Source organism: Pinus tabuliformis, chromosome 9, assembly GCF_031772625.1.
Source record: "Pinus tabuliformis cultivar Carrire ecotype Pingquan chromosome 9, CPIR1, whole genome shotgun sequence".
Lineage (NCBI taxonomy): Eukaryota > Viridiplantae > Streptophyta > Pinopsida > Pinales > Pinaceae > Pinus > Pinus tabuliformis.
In genome coordinates this window covers 1,090,505,176-1,090,523,001 of record NC_142307.1, presented here as the reverse complement: position 1 = coordinate 1,090,523,001, position 17,826 = coordinate 1,090,505,176, and positions in this window count along the sequence as shown.

The following is a 17,826-nucleotide window of genomic DNA, read 5'->3' as shown; positions in this document are numbered from 1 at the left end:
TTTTGACAATGGAATTTGGATGCTTCCTGGTGTCTGACACTATCACCCTTTCTATAGCAAATGAAGGTGATGTGTGATCATCCGAAAAGTGTTTCCTCCATGCTTGTACAATCCTCCTTTGGAACTCATTGAATGATAGATTATACGCATCCATTACCGAATCATCATCCATGGGAACAATGCCACCTTTCTCTCTCGGGGCTGGCTCTGCTACTGGAGGTGGTCAATACTAAGGGATGACTCATGGTAATCTTGACATCAGATTGACATCTTCATTTTGTGGCTCATGTTCCATCTCCATGTTTGTCACTTCAATTAATTTCTCAATCTATTGAGAAAGCTCTTGATCCTTCATATGGTCACCTTCCTCCTTAGCTACTAGTTGGTCTTGTTCCTTCTCTTCAACCTGTATCAGTGTTGTTTCCTTTATCATTTCACCTTGCCTTTGTTCTTCTTCCTTCTTCTTCTTCTCTTCTCGTTCTCTCCTCCTCAAATCATGTTCTTCCTTCATCTTCTACTATGTCTACTGTAGCTTCAGTTCTACTTCCTACAACCTCTACTTTTCTCTCTCCCTCTGCTTTTCTATCTGTATCCTCTACTTCCTCTTTGCTTGTTCTACCAAAGATTCTTTCATGAGAATGGGATTTTCTTTCATTTTCAAGCTTTTTTCTCCCTTTGGACTATTAGAAATCTTCCTCTTTGCCTTGTCCTACACATGATTACTTATGATGTTGTTGCTTCCAGAGTTAATTCCATTTGAGGAGCATCTTGTGAATTCCTTGCTAAACTAACCAGGTCATGGAGTTTGGAGGCATTATAGTAGTACCTACAAGGATCCTCCTCTAGCCTTTGAAATTCCCCGTTGATCCACAAAAAGTAAACTCTCATACATTGGTCCTTGCAAATGCCACAGGGATCATACAATTTAAAGTTCCAAGTGCTGAATTCAAATCTAACTTTCTCCTTTGCCTCAACATCCATGATTTTCAAGTTTTTTATCTCGTATAATCCAATCTGCAAAGGAAGAGTGGGCCATGGTGCTTTCTTCTTCCTGTGAAGCGCTTCTGACAACCCTATAGCGAGATGGTATGATACTTCTTTCATGAATTTTTTTTAGTGGAATACCTTGGTAAAACATGTGAAGGCTTCTCTTTGAAAAACACTCTAACGAAGGTGTCTCCTGGTGAGGTATACCAATCTACGATATCTTCAATCACCTCCATTAGTTCTTGTGACATGCACGGTGGATATTCTTCAAAGATAAGCTTGTAACGAAGGATGATGAAGTGGTCAGTTAGCCGTTCCATTACTCCTCGATAACTTCATTCCAAAATCAACTTGCAATAGATATGCAAGGCAGTTTCTCTTGGTGTCCATGCCTAGTTCATGTGAGGAAAATACTGTTATGCACAGATTTCATCTAGTAAGTATGAAAACATATATAACCTTTCTTTCTCATCCCTGGGAGGATTATGAGCCTATGCTACATGGGCCTTCAACTGTCGAGTCAACAAATTTGACCAGTTGAATAGCTTCCCACCATTCACCACTTGGTCCAAGAAGATTTCCCACCCTTCATGAAAGTTTTTAGTGTTCTATTGACCATGGATCTTGTAAGGGAAGATAACCAAGAGATCTTAATCCTTCCTAAGGGAATTTGTCTTTTACATATGAGTAGGTGTATATCAAAACTTTGAGGGATCCTTCACCCAACATTTGACAATGTCTCTCATGTTCACATAGTTGTGTGTGGCATGGAAGAGTGAGTCCATGCGCTCTACTGGCTTGGGAAAGTGATACATTTTCTGAAAGTCATCTTTCCAGAAGATGGCAAGCTGCTACCCACTGGAACTACTCAATATCATGGTCTTCTCATCAATTTGTGAGACAATCCAGCTAATGACATCTACACAAGGGAAACTTGAATACTTGCATGCAACCTTGTATAGCATTAACTATTGAATGCTAAGATAAACGTTTTGGTCCTGTAAGTCGACCTCAAATTCCTTTGCAAAAGAAACTTTAACCTATTTTCATGTAAGTGATGATCCATTTTCTATAAACAATTAAGTATCTACATACACTAGAAAATCAACTGACATTTTCCCAACTACTTCCATAGTACTACTCTTAGTGGTTTCTATTGAAGAAGCTCTCTTAGGTGCCATGGTTATAGTGACTTCTAGAGAGGAGCTCAACAACTATCATACCTGTGGGACATAAAGGACAATCATGGCAAGAAAGTGTCAGTCTTAAGCAAATCTACTTACAAGGCAAGTTCAAGCAGAAATCAGGCATCTCATGTGGAGGATTATGCAATTATCATTGACAAGAGGGATAGATTTCCTGTGGGATTTGTACTCTACGTATTCCCAAAATCGAAGGTTGAAGCTTATGGCTTGAAAGTGCGCAATGCATAGTTAAGCATGTGAAGAGGGTTGGGAGAGACTATGCATTGTGCAGTCTCAGTGGCCAAGATGATAGGCTAGCTCCTAGAAATCTATAGTGCGTAGTTGGATCCAGCTTAGACTGCACACTACATAATCCTAGAGGCCAATATTGTGGCTTGAGCCTTAGGATTACGTAGTGCCAAGTGGGTAAAGTCAAAATCGGTCAAGCGAAGTGCACATATGCCCAAGGGAAGTGTGGAGAATGAGCAAATGTGAGAGATAGTGTGAAGTTGAGTACATACCTAACTAAGTGTGAGTAAATGGATGTGAATAAAGTAAAACAATTAATCAAATGGAAGGAAAATGAAGTATGTGAGGGAGCCACTGCAACAACGGCCATAGGTGAAAAAACTAGAAAACTAATGTGAAACTTGGGAAAGGAAATCTAAAACATAAAACAACACTTCTAAAAGTTAAAAAAAAAGGTAAAATGACAACAACCATGAAGAGAAACAAGTGAAACAACACGCACACAAGCCAAACAAAAAAAGTGTCAGAAAAGCGGCAAAGACGAAAAAATAAAGAATCACCTGGAAAAGCAATGACGATCACACCGAAGGTTCCCTGATCTCATAAAAAATGCTTGATCTCCAAGATCGGGTGTAAAAATGAGCTCTAGAAGCATTGATTAAATAGATTTGGGAGAATTAGCGTTTATGACGCGCATGCTAAAATCAAGGAAAAAGAGACACTTGGCAGAAGTTTCTAAAAATAGTGTAAGTTCCTCCTTCAGGATACTAAATAGATCCATATCTTTTAGGGATTCTTTTCTAAGTTTTCCTTTTTCAAGGAAACTGTCCATGCACACTGTCGGAGTCTGCACAATTCTGGGGAACTAGGAAACTTTCTGGCTTAGTGCACAACACAGTTTCTGAGCTTAGTGAGGGTTGCACAATTTGTGAGCTCAGTGCTGAGTTACCACCCATGATTGCATAGTTTATGAACTCAAGCATGACTTCTAGTTAGGAATGTGCAATTCCCATCATCAAGATTGCTTTCCCTCAAGGATTATGCAGTTTATGGAGGAAAACGGATAACTGTTGTGAGACCAAGTTGGGAGATCAACTTGTGACTTAGAAGAATCAGCTAAGTGAGAAAACACAAGAAAAATATGAAATGATAAGTCTTAACTGAAGCACGAATACCTAGATCAATGTAAGATGAGCTATTATGGATAAGAAGGGAGGCTCCAAAATCGAAGCATAGGAAAACTTTTCGAGGCTGGTTGCAGCCACTACAACACTGATGACACACTTGTAGAACTCCAGTTCTCTGTATGGATGTTGTCTCATGCAAAATAGGTCTAACTCTGTTTGAAGTATTGTTTAGTTCTTTCATTATCATAGCTTCTTCACTAGCTTCAGTTAAAGATTTAGTCCCTACCGTTCTCTTCATCGATAGGACACATACCAAGTCATGTCAAACTAAGGTTTTTCGATTTGGGATTAGGACTATATAGATGCACAAGTAAACGAGATTGTCAAATTCTTAGTTTTGATCTTTTCTGTTGCTCTGTGGCCAACACGCTTGGACAGTACCTCGACAGTGTCACTTCCGGAAAAAAAAGCATTAATTCACTGCCAGCGAGCTTGGACAATACCCCGGTGAAGTATCTTAGTTCACCTCTCTGCACAGGAAGCCGTTCTCTTCTTTCATCCTTTATTTCCTTTTTTCATTTTTTTCATTTTCATTTGTTCAAAGAACTATGCATAGCCACTTATTTATTTCATGGGGCAGAAGAGGGATCCCAACTTATTGAAAGAAGAAGAGGTTGTCCCTTCAAAGAAGGATATTTATATATACCTCTGACATACTTTTTAAGGTTTTACCCCTCTCCTTACTCTACTTGAATTACTTGACAAGGATTAACCGAAAATAGAGGGACGATTAGAGTAGGTGGTACTATTTAAGGGTATAAGAATCAAGATTTGACCATGAAACTCTCTGAAAGGAACTTATTTTTTATCGGAGTATCATTGACTAAAAGAAATGAAAGATTCACATAAAGAGAGGGAATAGATAGATAACCAAGCATTGATAGTAGTACAAATTCCTCTTGGATTTCAGTGAGCTTACCAGAATCCTACCACGGTATCATGCAGAAGCTAACTTATAGCTGAAAAGAAAAAAAACAAAGAAAATAAGAAGAGTGAAAGAAAATACAGTAAAGAAAATCAAAGGAAACAACAAAGAAATAAATACTACTCTTACTCCTAACCGAACATAGCATAGGACAAACTTACATAAACTGATACTTCCAATGCAGCCATTAGCACAATGCCTAGCCTATGTAGGTGAGGGAATGCATTTCAAGAAAGATATACAAGCATACCAACAAACAAGAAATATAAGAAAATACAAACCAAAACATCTAAAATTTGAAATAACCTGTAAAAAATAAAAAACAAAAAGTGCATGAAAGGCACTCTACAAATGTACCATGGTGTTCAAACACATTGTGAGTTGAAGACATGAAGGAAAAAAATTGTGAACTTGAAAGATGAGTGAACATGAAGAAAGAAGAAAAATTCCTTTTTTCAACAGTGCTCATTACGTACAACTCCTCTAATGACTGAGCAATATGATCATGTGATACAGATGGAGGATGTGAAAATTGTAAAATAGATTGATTTTCAACACATACAACATAATGATGAGGAGCATGGAAAGATTCAACATATTTATGATTGGAATTGGAATTGACCTCAATACTACGAGAACTTGACATAACCATCAGCTCCGGTTGAAGTTCCTCAGTAGCTTGGGGAAGTTCCAATTCATCAGATGATGGATCATGAAAAGATCGGTTGCTTAGAAAGATCAACAGTGGAAGAATGAGAATCATGATCAAATGAATCAATGAAAATATCATGACAGCCACGATCAAAAATTTGAAGATTACAAACATAGGCATCCTCATGATTTGATGAATCAAAAAGAGGGGATGATGGAGAATGCAAAATTTCACCCTTTATGTCTCCAGAAAGATAAGATGAGAGATTGGGAGGATCAAGTAGAAAATATTTGTCCACTCCACATTCAAATGAAAAACTGGCATTCGATGTGTTCTGAGGATGATGGAAAGTAGTAATATTAGCAGGAACTAAATTTTCACAAGATTGAACAAGAATGACAAAATCATGGAAAAGTTAAGCATAATGCGGAATAGGTACAGACAAAAGGAGGTCATCCTTCACCACAGATTCTTATTCAGACTCCCGCACATACTCATCAAAAATATCACAGGTTGGCTTTTCAACACCAACTCCATGCAAAACTTGATCGTTGTGAACATCAAATGAGAGATATGAAATAGGTGAACACAACAAACACAATCGAGAGGATTATAAGGAACAAAGGGTGGAGGAAGAGAAGATATCTCTTCATCACAACCATCAAATTCACAATCCAAATCTATGCTAAAATTCTGAGTAGGTGAGATAGGAGAAGATGGTGGTAGATCAATGGATGAATTCTCAACTTCTCACACCTCAAAATCCAGAACTAGAGCTATTTGATGAGAAGGGGATGGAGGGTCACTTGGAAAAAAAACCTTGTCCATCACAAATTTATAATCTCTAGCACCGAGGTATCTTGGGAGAGGTTCAAAAGATTCTAACTTGCGTGGATTTTCTGAAATATGAACAAGATATAGAAATATGTCTACCTGGAAAGACCAATCAACTTCATATTTAGGAAATTCAAAGAAGTAATGGATGAAACGATCATGAAATTCCTAAATGGATTCATCAGGTGCTTCTAACAATTTAAAATTATCTTATTAAAAGCTTTATGATCATAGAAATCAAAAGAACGACATGACTCTATGAAAATTTGTTTGAAAGAGTGAATGGAGTCATTAGAAAATGTGTTACACCATTCTTGCATGTGCCCTTCGAACATAAACATGTAAAACATACAACCGATATCCTCACAGTGGATGTTGTGCTTTGTGCAGAAATTAAGAAATTGTGTGGTGTGCTCAAATAAGGTTTTTCACCCTCGCCATTGAATTTCAAATTGGACAAGTCATTAATAATTCTTGCTGGCAGTTTCATATTTATCTGTCTGGAAAAACATTATGAGGTTATGTTTTGGTGAGAATTCATTAAATGTATGCATAAATTCAAAACAAACTTCAAGGGCTTAGCTTGTCATAGGACCCTCCTAGCACCAAAAATGTTGATGGTCCTGGACCTGCCAACATTCAGGGGATCTCCCCGATATGAAGTCCCAACTAATTCTCACACCATTTGGAGTAGGAGTCCCAGTAGTGGGTGGTAATATTATGTCTTGAATATGAAAAAACATAGAGGGAAGTGTGATAACTTTGAGTGAGAGAAAGTACATCAGCCTACAAGAGTAAAGTGCGATGCATGAGGGTTCCAACACATGAAGGGAGAATGAAGTGCCCCCCTTGAAATCTTGTAATAGTACGTAGCTTGAAAGGAACACATGAGAAAAATGAAATCACAAGCTAAGATGTTTAATATTCCACAAGTTAAATTGATGAGTTAATCCACCAACACACATTCAACAAGATTCATAAAAATGCAAACGAAATAGTTCATAATCATAAGCATAAGTTAAATAACATACATTGAAAATACAACAAGAATAGTCCTACTATATTCTCAACATATGCATGAAAGCATGCTAGCTTTGATTTTATTATTATAAGTGAAAGTTCCAATAATACATACACCATTGACGACCACTAGCCCAAATAGTGGGACATTACAGTCAAGAACACCTGTTCCTCCAAAAATGGTTACTCGCTCTACACTACGGAGAAGCCAAGGCTCTTCATAATACTCCCAAGCTCTTCCTAGGCCTAAGCATAGCCAAACTCTTGGCTCCAAAAATCCCCTTACATGAGTTATGAGATTATATTTATAACAAGAGGGGGTGACTCTTCAACTCCCCTTTGTGACCTTTGGGCTACCCTCATGACTCTTGAAATTATTTACAAAATGACACATTACATTACATTATGACTCTTCATATTCCAATATTGGCACTTGGAATTTCACTTGCAACATAATTACAAATAATATCACATTTTTCGCTTGTACCCATATAAGACAAAATAGGGAAGAGACAACTTGACAACATAACAAGACACAACATTATGATGCTTGAGTTTGGGGGAAGAATAACTCAACAACCTCCACTTGTTGCTTCTCGGTCACATATTGGTGCCAAGATTGATATTGTGTGATGATTTCCCCAAACTGCGTAATGGTGTTTCGATGGAAGTTGAATCTGGCCTCCATGGCATCCAGGTACATGGTCTTGGAAATTACATCCAGTTTGTTGTGAAGCATGAGAAACAATGTTCTAACTTGGGCAAGACTACTGATCAACTTCTTCATGTTCTTTTTTTCAGCTCCAAGTCTTCTCTAGTGGCATTATGTCTCAGTTGCTCCAAGTAATATTCGATCTCGTGCCCAGCTTGGCTCTTAGATTTGGCTTTGGAGAGGGAACCAACTGATGGCATATGGTGTGTTCTCACCAAGATATCTAAACTACAAAACAACCGTACATATGAGGCCTTAATACTACCAATGAATGAGGCAAGCTACTTATTATTCTGAATCAATATTCGAACCTTTGTTTTCTCCACCTCTACCCGTGGCTTCATTTTCTTCACTAATTCAAGTAGTTCCCCTTTGTACCACATTGTCCACTCTTGCACATTGGCAATGACAGCTTGTATGTTCTTGAGAGTTTTAAAAAAATCTTTGCTCTGCTATTATAAGCCATCCAATCGAACAACTAATTTATGTATGATGACAAACCCCTCAAAGAACTTCTACATGGTTTCTCCAAGTGTTGATACTTTAGCAAGTATTGGTTCTCTCATCTCCTCCATGTATACCTATTTAGAAACTCCATTTTGCGCTATTGCGCATAGCTTTTCTCCCTCTTGCCTATCAACCTGCAAGTTCTATGCCAATTTCTCATTCTCAACCATCAAATATTGAATATTTGATCTTGTTGTTCCTGCATAGGCCAAGTTGGCTTCGGTAATGGAATTTGAATGTTTCATGGTGTCTGATGCTATCACCCTTTCTCTAATGAATGTAGGTGATGCTTCATCATCTAGAAAGTGCTTTCTCTGTGCTTGTACAATCCTCCTTTGGAACTCAACAAATGATAGATTGTAAACATCCATTACCATATCATCATCCATGGGAACAACAGCCCCTTTCTTGCTTGGGGCTAGCTCTGCTACTGGAGGTGGTCAATACTAAGGGATGACTTGTGGTGCTCTCATCATCCGATCAAGATATTAATTTTGCAACTCCTATTAAATCTCCATGTATGTCACTTTTGCTCAATGTGCTAAGTAAGCTCCTAATCTTGCATATTTTCACCTTCCTCCTTAGTTGTTGGTTGGTCATGTTACTTCTCTTCAACCTATATCGACATTGTTTCCTCCATTATTGCACCTTTCCTTTGTTCATATTCCTGCTTCTTCTTCTCTTCTCGTTCTCTCCTCCTCAACTCCTATTATTCCTTTAGCTATTGCTCTGTCTCTTGCAACTTCAATTCTACATCCTGCAACCTTTTCTTTTCTCTCTTCCTCCACTCTTCTCTTTGTATCCTCTACATCCTCTTTTCATATTCTGCCAAAGCTTATTTCATGAGAATAATATCTACTTTAATTTTACATCTTTGTTATCCCTCTAGAATGTCAACAATATTCCTCTTTCCCTTGTCTTGCATGAGATTGTTTCCTTCTGTTTTTGTTTCTTTTGAAGTCCCTGCTAAACTAACCAGCTCATGCAGTCTAGAGGCATTGTAATAGTACCTCCAAGGATCCTCCTCTCACCAATGAAATTCCCTGCCGATCCATGGAAAATAAACTCTCACATAGTGATCCTTGCAAATACCACGGGGATCATACAAATTCAAGTACTGAGTATCGAATTCAAATCCCACTATCTCCTTTACCTTAGCATCTGCAACTTTCAAGTTATTTATCTCGTATAATTCAATCTATAAAGGAAGAGTGGGCCATGGTGGTTTCTTCTTCCTATGCAGCACTGTTCACAACCCCGTAGCGAGATGGTATGATAATTCTTGCATGAAAAGTTTGTCAGTGGCATACCTTGGTAAAACATGCAGAGATTTCTCTCTACCAAACACTCTAATGAAGGTGCCACCTGGTGAGGCATACCAATATGTGATGTCTGTTATCGCCTCCATTGCTTATTGTGACATACAAGGTGGATCTTCTTCAAAGATAAGCTTGTAAAGTGATATGATGAAGTTGTCAGTTAGCCATGCCATTAATCCTCGATAACTGCATTATGAAACCAACTTGCAATATATGTGCATGGAAATTTCTCGTGGTTTCCATGTGCAGTTCATGCCAGGGAACTGCTGTTGTGCACAGATTTCATCCAATAAGTATGCAGAAGACATATAGAACCTTTCTCGATCATCCTCGGGAGGATTTCGATCCTGTGCTACATGGGCCTTCAACTGTTGAGCCAACATATCAGACCAGTTGAATGAATTCCCATCGTCCACCACTTTATCCAATAAGACTACCCACCCTTCAGGAAATGTTTTTGTGCTCTCTTGAACATGGATCCAGCAATCGAAGATAACTAAGAGTTGGTACGCCTTCCTAGAGGACTTTGTCTTGTACACAGTGGGTGTTTGTCAAAACTTCTATGGCTCCTTCAGCTAGCCTTTAACGATGTCTCTCATGTTCACATAGTTGTGGGTGGAATAGAAGAGTAAGTTCATGTGATCTATTGGCTAGGGAAAGTGATAGATTTGTTGAAACTATTCTTCCCAAATGGTGGCAAGCTTCTAACCATTAGCACTGCTCAATGTTATGGTCTTCTTATCAATGTGTTAGACAATCTAGCTCACGACATTTGCACACGGAAAGTTGAATAACTATATGCAACATTGTATGTCTCTGACTACTATATGCTGAGATAAATTTGTCGATCCTCTAAGTCGGCCTCAAATTCCTTTACAAAAGCATCTTTAACATGCTGCCATGTCAGTGATGATCCTTTTTATATAAAAAACTGAGTATCTGCATACGCTGGTAGATCAACTGACATTTTCTCAACTACTTCCCTAGTACTACTCTCAGTGGTTTATTTTTAAGCATCTCTCTTAAGTGTCATGGTAACAATGACTTTTCAAGAGGTGCTTAACAACTGTTGTACCAGTGGGACAAAAAGGACACTCATGTGTTATAGACATATTTGGGCACTGCAACCCCAATCACATATGTCCATAAACCAAGGGCTTCTAAACCCCTAAAAGTGTTGTTTCAAACCCTAAAGGATCAAGGTCAATTGATTACATCATTTCCCTGAAGTTCTCCCTGAAAAACTGCTCAGAACTAGTCAAAACTGGACCATACAGACTGCTCCATGCTGAGGGTGTGATGCATCTCACCTGCTACACATAAAGGATGTGATGCATACTAAAAAGCCCTTCTGTAGGGTGTGATGAGCAAGAGCAGACAAATGGCAGAAGCAGTTTGCTAGGTGGAAACTCAAAGAATCTTCTAGAAACTGCTCATATGACACTTGCCTCTCTGAATTCGCCCAGGGTTGAGTAAGAGATCATGAAATCTCCAAGTGGAACCAAGAACTATCAGTGAAATCAAACTAATCAAAATCTCAAAAGCTGACTCACTCTCCTATAAACATCTATATATGGATCCCTCATCTTAGAGATCCAGAGGCTGCAATTTTGTAATTTGTAAGGAAGTGCTGTTAGTTTCTTTTTGAGACATTGTATTGTTGAGTGATATTGCTTTTTATGAGGTGAAGAGGGCTTTCATGCTGGGAGGATGGTGTTGGATTAGACAACTTGGTTGTAGTCATCTCTTCTACTACTTCTATAAATAAAGCTATTTGAGTTTTCCTCCATATACTTGTATATCTCTGAATCTTGTATTTGTATATGAATTTGTATGGTCAATGTACATCTGATCCTATATTCTTTATGGTTATAGATCTCTATGCTTTGATGGTATTTTTCTACTTTGACTCTACTGGTGTTCTTTGAAGTGGGACAAGTGAGAAAGGAGTGGAAAAAGCTCTATCAAGGGAGAGAGGAAACAAGCAAGGAAAATAGCGAAAGACTGAGGTTGGTACTCTCTGCTTCTCTCTCATCTATCTCTCATAAAGGAAAACAAAAGTAACTTTGGTTTTCTTGTTTCTAAGATAGCTACGGTCTTAGTGGGACTAGCAGCTCTAAGTATACACTAGTTTTCCCGATAAAAAAATGGCGACTCCACTGGGGAACAAATAGTTTGTTTGTTTTCTTACTATTGTTTACTTTATAAACTATAGACGGAGCCTGAAGTTAAGCCAACTAGCCTTCAAACTGCTTTTGCTATGCAACTGCAAAGTAGATCAACGTTTCTTCAGTCAATCTCTCGGTGGTTTATGAACTGAACATATGACTTGCAAACATCCTAAGTTCCCTAGTGGTAGCTCAAATAACCTCATTACATCATCCCCTATACTTTGTGTTTACTGCCAATCAGAAGCTCAGCCTAAATCCCTAAACTTAGCTGCAAACTATGAGTGAAAACCAATCTCATTCTCGTCCCTTGACCATCGTACTATCTCTCATTGGTAATCTAGATGCATCACACCTCCCGTGTGTTGTATGTGAGATGCATCCCAATTTCCCTGTGTTATAGGTGCGATGATTGAGTAAGACTTTTCTGCCTCCAGATTTTGGTTTTTTCTTCATTATCCTCAGCTTTATTCAGTGGTTTTGCTGTATATGATTAGTATATCACTGTTGAAACCTTCTTCCTTTGCATTATTCAGCCTACATTGATAAGGAATTATGAATTTTTTTTATGTATTTTTAATCATTTACAGTCCTCCTTTGCAAATAGTAGCTTAATCGAACTGTCGTTTTCAGTCAAGAAAAAGAGTGTCATAAAGTATTCCTCTTTTAGATAGTTGATTACACTTTTTCCATTGTACTTGACTTTGAAATTATTAGTATTTCAAGTGTTGAAAGTAGTTTGAAATTCGAAATCGCAAAGTGTCATCTTAGTCTTCCATTCATTTTGAAAAAGGAAAATTGTTAGTAATATTGCTTGGAAAGAAAGTAGTTCAAATCTGTACTTAATTTTCTTTTTGTCATTCTCACATTAAGGGAACTAAAAAAAAATACATGCATGCGCATTTGCATTTAGACTGCATGTGGAAATTGATTTAGGAAAAGTGCATCTAGTGTGTGCTCTTTTCTCTATGTTGAAAGAATTTTATTTCTCTTTCCTTAGTAGATAGGATTTTCATTGCCAAAAGAAAGTAAACAACTGTTTATCATCTTAGATTTCATATTTAGGAATTGTATATATACATCACGTGGTGAACCTTAAAGGAAAACTTCTTAAGAAAGATCAACTGTAAAATAAAGCTCAATGAACATAAAAATGCTTTGGAACCTAATGCACAACATCTAGAAGTTTAGGCTAGAGACATATTTCGATGTCGTAAAGCCTGGTAACTATCGTTTTCATCGTAGGTTGGGTGATTCCTCCTCTTTGATACAACATGTGCCAATACGGACTTGTGCTCCCACGTACCGTTGAGTATATATTGGGAGACCACAATAGGCTATATCCTTTATCTTTAGGAAGCTATGTCTGTTGCCCTATCGGTCGCAATGCACTAAACACAGCATTCAAGAAGATTGACTGCTGTACCGTAAAAAGTATTCTGCAGTTTTACGATTGGTTTGGTAACCCCTCTATCTAGATTTCCAGATTATTCACTTTCATTCCTTTTTAGACTCCTTAAAAGAAAAGGTCCATCTAAGCACTTGTCACTTTAGGCCCGTTAAAGTCGAAGGCAACTAGATTCATCTTTAGCTTTTTCTCGACTCTTTAAAATTGAAAAAGCAAGTTGTGTCAAAGCATCATAAAATTCATTTAATTCACAATCATGGAAGAAAGTCAATCAAAACCCCATCGTTCGCAGAGACTAATGAGTCTGCCTTTGACTCCAAAAACAAAACCATTATGGGCCAAGCGATCTCATTTAACTGGGTCAAAGTTTCCTAGTTTATTTGAAACTTGTGTTTCAACATCCTCAGAGACTCCAGTTACTCCAACTATTTCTGGTATCCCTGCCTCTATAGAAGAAGCTCCACAGTTACAAGAGGACATTAGAACTGATCCTAGTGTAATGGTAAACACTTCTATTCCTGAACTGACTCAATCTAGGACTGATTCAGAAGGTGTCACCCCTCCAACATCTGTCACTACAGAGTCTGTACCTTCTTTGGCACCAGAATTATTTTACAAACCTGACGGTCTACCTCTTCCACCTGGATTGATTGCTATAAAAGATATTGTGGAGGATCTTCCATCCAGTACCCCATTTCATTTTGGAACTGGGATCCACCTATATCCTTCTACTACAAAAGTTAGTCACCCTTCATCGCAAGTTCTTGTAGAATTGCTAGGAAGTCTTTTGGATAGACTCAACATGTCTGAAAAACCATCAACATCTAGGACTATGTCATCCGATATAGCAGTAGCAGAACCTCCTGCCACTACTATGACAATGTTTGCTGGTATACCATCTGTCCCAACTAGCTCTCAGCTGCTAGATGGAGTCCACCCAAGGACTATTTCGACAGTATGGTCTGTTCTTGTTTGTTCGTCCAAAATATTATCTGGAATTTCTTGTGTTGAGTCTCAGCAAATTGATCCTTCACAACAGTATCAATTTGGGTAGTTCAGTCTACAAAGACCAATTTTCCCTTTGAACACTAGATTGCTGCTATATGGAGGGAAGTATGCCTTTTCATTGTTCCCTCCGAGAGAATGTTGGGTTGTGTTATATTCTTTCCACGTAGTTAACAGGGGGTTTGAAGGGCACCCATAACCCCACTTTATGGGGTCCGGGGCAATGCCCTAGAAAATTTTGGTTTTGGACCCTATGTTAGGTTGGGTAGACCCACCTATGGTTTTGTGCATGATTTTCGCACATGTTTTTTGGACGCGATGGTTTTCGGTCCATGGTATTAGATGTGATGGTTTTCAGTCCATGGTATTGGACGCAATGGTTTTCAATCCATGGTATTGGATGCTTCGGCATGTATAAATATGTATTGTAACATTGAAAGGAACATGATGAAAAATCAAGCTAGTAGACCTGGTTTTGGGATCCAGTGGGAAAATATCTATGTATATGTGTTTTATGTGTTATTCTCTCACATTGTTTATTTTTCTACGTTTTATAATTCGTATTTAGGTAATTTCTGTACGGGGTTAAAACCTACATTTGGTACTAGAGTAGATGTGGCTTCAAGGGGACGCCTTTGTTGCTGAGGGGTTTCGCTCAAGCCTGTGGTAGACCCTGTTAAGTGGGAGATCTGTGAGATCAACTCTGGTGGTGAAAGAAGATGGTGAGCAGTGGAAAGATAAAGATCGAGAAATTTAATGGTCAGAGTTTTGAGTTGTGGAAACTCAAGATGGAGGATCTGTTCGTGAATAACGATTAGTGGATCGTGGTAGTTCCGGGTACTAAACCAACAGGAGTGTCAGATGAAGAATGGAAGAAGTTGGATCGAAAGGCAAAGAGCATAATACGATTGTGTGTCTCAGATTCAATATTGATGAATGTATCAGGGGAAGCTACAACAAAGGCTTTTTGGGACAAGTTAGGGACTTTGTACCAATATAAGTCTATGGTGAATAAACCGTTCTTGCAGAAAAATTTGCATAACCTGAGGATGAAAGATGGAGACTCGGTGAGAGAGCATCTGAACGCATTTAATACTGTGGTAAGTCAGTTAGCATCTGTTGATATTAAAATTTCAAATGAAGATAAGTGCATCAGTTTGTTGTGTTCTCTACCAGATTCGTGGGATAGCTTGGTTATTGAAATAGGTAGCAATGCAACTGCCTTGCAGTTTGATGAAATAGTCTCAGCCTTGCTGATGGAGGAGATGAGACGAAAAAATATGGAGAGCCAAAATGGTGATGCCTTGTCTGTACGAGGATGGTCCCAGAATAGAAACAAAAATAAGTCATCGAGTGGGAGATCTAAATCTCCAGGAAAACCTGTAAAGGTGGTGTGCTAGAAATGTTGAAAGGAAGGGAACTTCAAAAGGGACTGTAAATCTAAAGCTCCTGAGAAAGGAAAGGGATCTAATGATTCTTCTTCTACAAAGGACAAAACCACCTCAGATGAAGGTGGGGATGTGTACTTGGCTTCTTCAAGTACACATGTAGATCATGAGGCATGGTTGATTGACTCAGGTGCATCCTTTCACTTCACTCTCCATAGAGAGTGGTTCTGCGAGTATGAGAAATATGATGGTGGTGCTGTCTTCTTGGGGGATGATAGGAAGGTTAGAATCATTGGTCACGGAAAAGTAAAGTTAAAGTTGCAAGGTGGAAGGGTTAGAATGCTTCCAGGTGTTCTACATATTCCTACATTAGCCAGAAATCTGACTTCTGTTAGCAAGCTAGATGATGCAGGTGTAAAAACAGTGTTCGAGAATGATACCTACAAGATGGTTCGGGGAGCACTAGTATTGATGCGAGGAGTTCGGATTGGAACTCTGTATAAGCTACAAGGTAGCACTATTGTTGATGGGTGGAATAGTTCTGTGGTTCCTAAAAGTGGAGTAGAAAATCTAGTTTTCTCTGGAGAAAAGACCATGCTATGGCATCAAAGGCTTGGACATATTGGAGAGAAGGGCCTTCGAATACTTCATGGTAAAGATATGGTAGAAGGTATGAGTAATAGCTCTCTGGATTTTGATTTTTGTGAAAATTGTGTATAAGGGAAGCAAAAACAGGTGAGTTTCCCCTCTGGTGGCTAGAGGGAGAAACATATATTAGAGCTTGTGCATAGTGATGTTTGGACCTGTGAAGGTTCCATCACTGGGTAAGTATGTGTACTATGTATCATTTATAGATGAATTCTCAAGGAATACATGGATATATTTCCTTAAGAAGAAATCTGAAGTCTTTGATAGGTTTAAAGAATTTAAGGCTCTGGTGGAAAACCAGACAGAGAAGAAGGTAAAGGTGTTGAGAATAGATAATGGTGGAGAGTTTTGCAGTAAGCAATTTAAATAATTCTGTAAGAAGTGTGGTATAGCACAGTAGAAGACTACTCCATATACACCTCAGCAAAATGGAGTTGTAGAAAGAATGAATAATATGTTGATGGAAAGGGCAAGAAGCATGCTTAGTGGTGCCAGGTTAGGACAGGAATTCTGGGTAGAGGCGATGAATACTGCATGTTACCTGGTCAACAGGTCACCTTCATCAACGTTGGAGGATATGAATCCACAAGAGGTATGGACTAGTAAGAAACCCTCTCTTTCACATTTGAGGGTATTTGGATGTGATGCATATGTACATGTCCAAAGGAGAAAAGAACAAAGCTGGATAGTAAATCAAAAAAGTGCATCTTTATTGGGTATAAAGATGGTTTAAAGGCTTATAAGCTTTGGAACCCAGTAACAAGGAAGGCTATGTACAGTTGAGATGTGGTGTTTAGAGAGGTGAAAGATGTTATTAAACATGAAGTCCAACCAAAGGAACCTGATAAGATAGAGTTTGAGCTAAAGGAGGAAGAATCAGACTCTACAGCAGAGGAGGAATTAGAAGATGAAGAGCCACAAACTTCGACTATGAGAAGATCAGTTTGAGAAAGAAGGCAACCAGAAAGGTATAGTCCATCTGCTTTCTATTAAAATTTTTCTTTGTCTATTACTGATGATGATCCCATAACTATGAAGGAAGCAGTGGATTTAGAGGATGGAAAACTCTGGAAAGAGGCCATGGTTGATGAAATAGCATCTTTGCACCAAAATGAGACTTGGGATCTGGTGGAGTTGCTGGTTGGAAGTAAACCCATTGGCAGCAAATGGGTGTTCAAAAAGAAGAAAAATGCATAAGGAAAAGTGGAGAAATACAAAACTTGGTTGGTAGCAAAAGGTTATTCCCAGGTGTCCGGAATTGATTTTGGTGATATTTTTTTTTCCTGTTGCCAAGGTAACTTCTATTAGATTACTTTTATCTGTTGCTGCTGCTTTTGATTTTGTGGTAGAATAGATGGATGTGAAGACAAAGTTTCTTCATGGGGATCTGTAAGAGGAAATCTACATGAAGCAACCTGAAGGCTTTGCGGTGAAGGGTAAGAAAGAATTGGTATGTAAGTTACAAAAGTCTCTATATGGGTTAAAACAGTCACCAAGGATGTGGTACCAGAAATTTGATACATTTATATGGGGACTTGGCTTCACCAGAAGCAAAGAAGATCACTGTGTGTATTTTAAATTAATCAGTAACCATGTTATTTATCTGTTCTTGTATTTGGATGATATGTTGTTG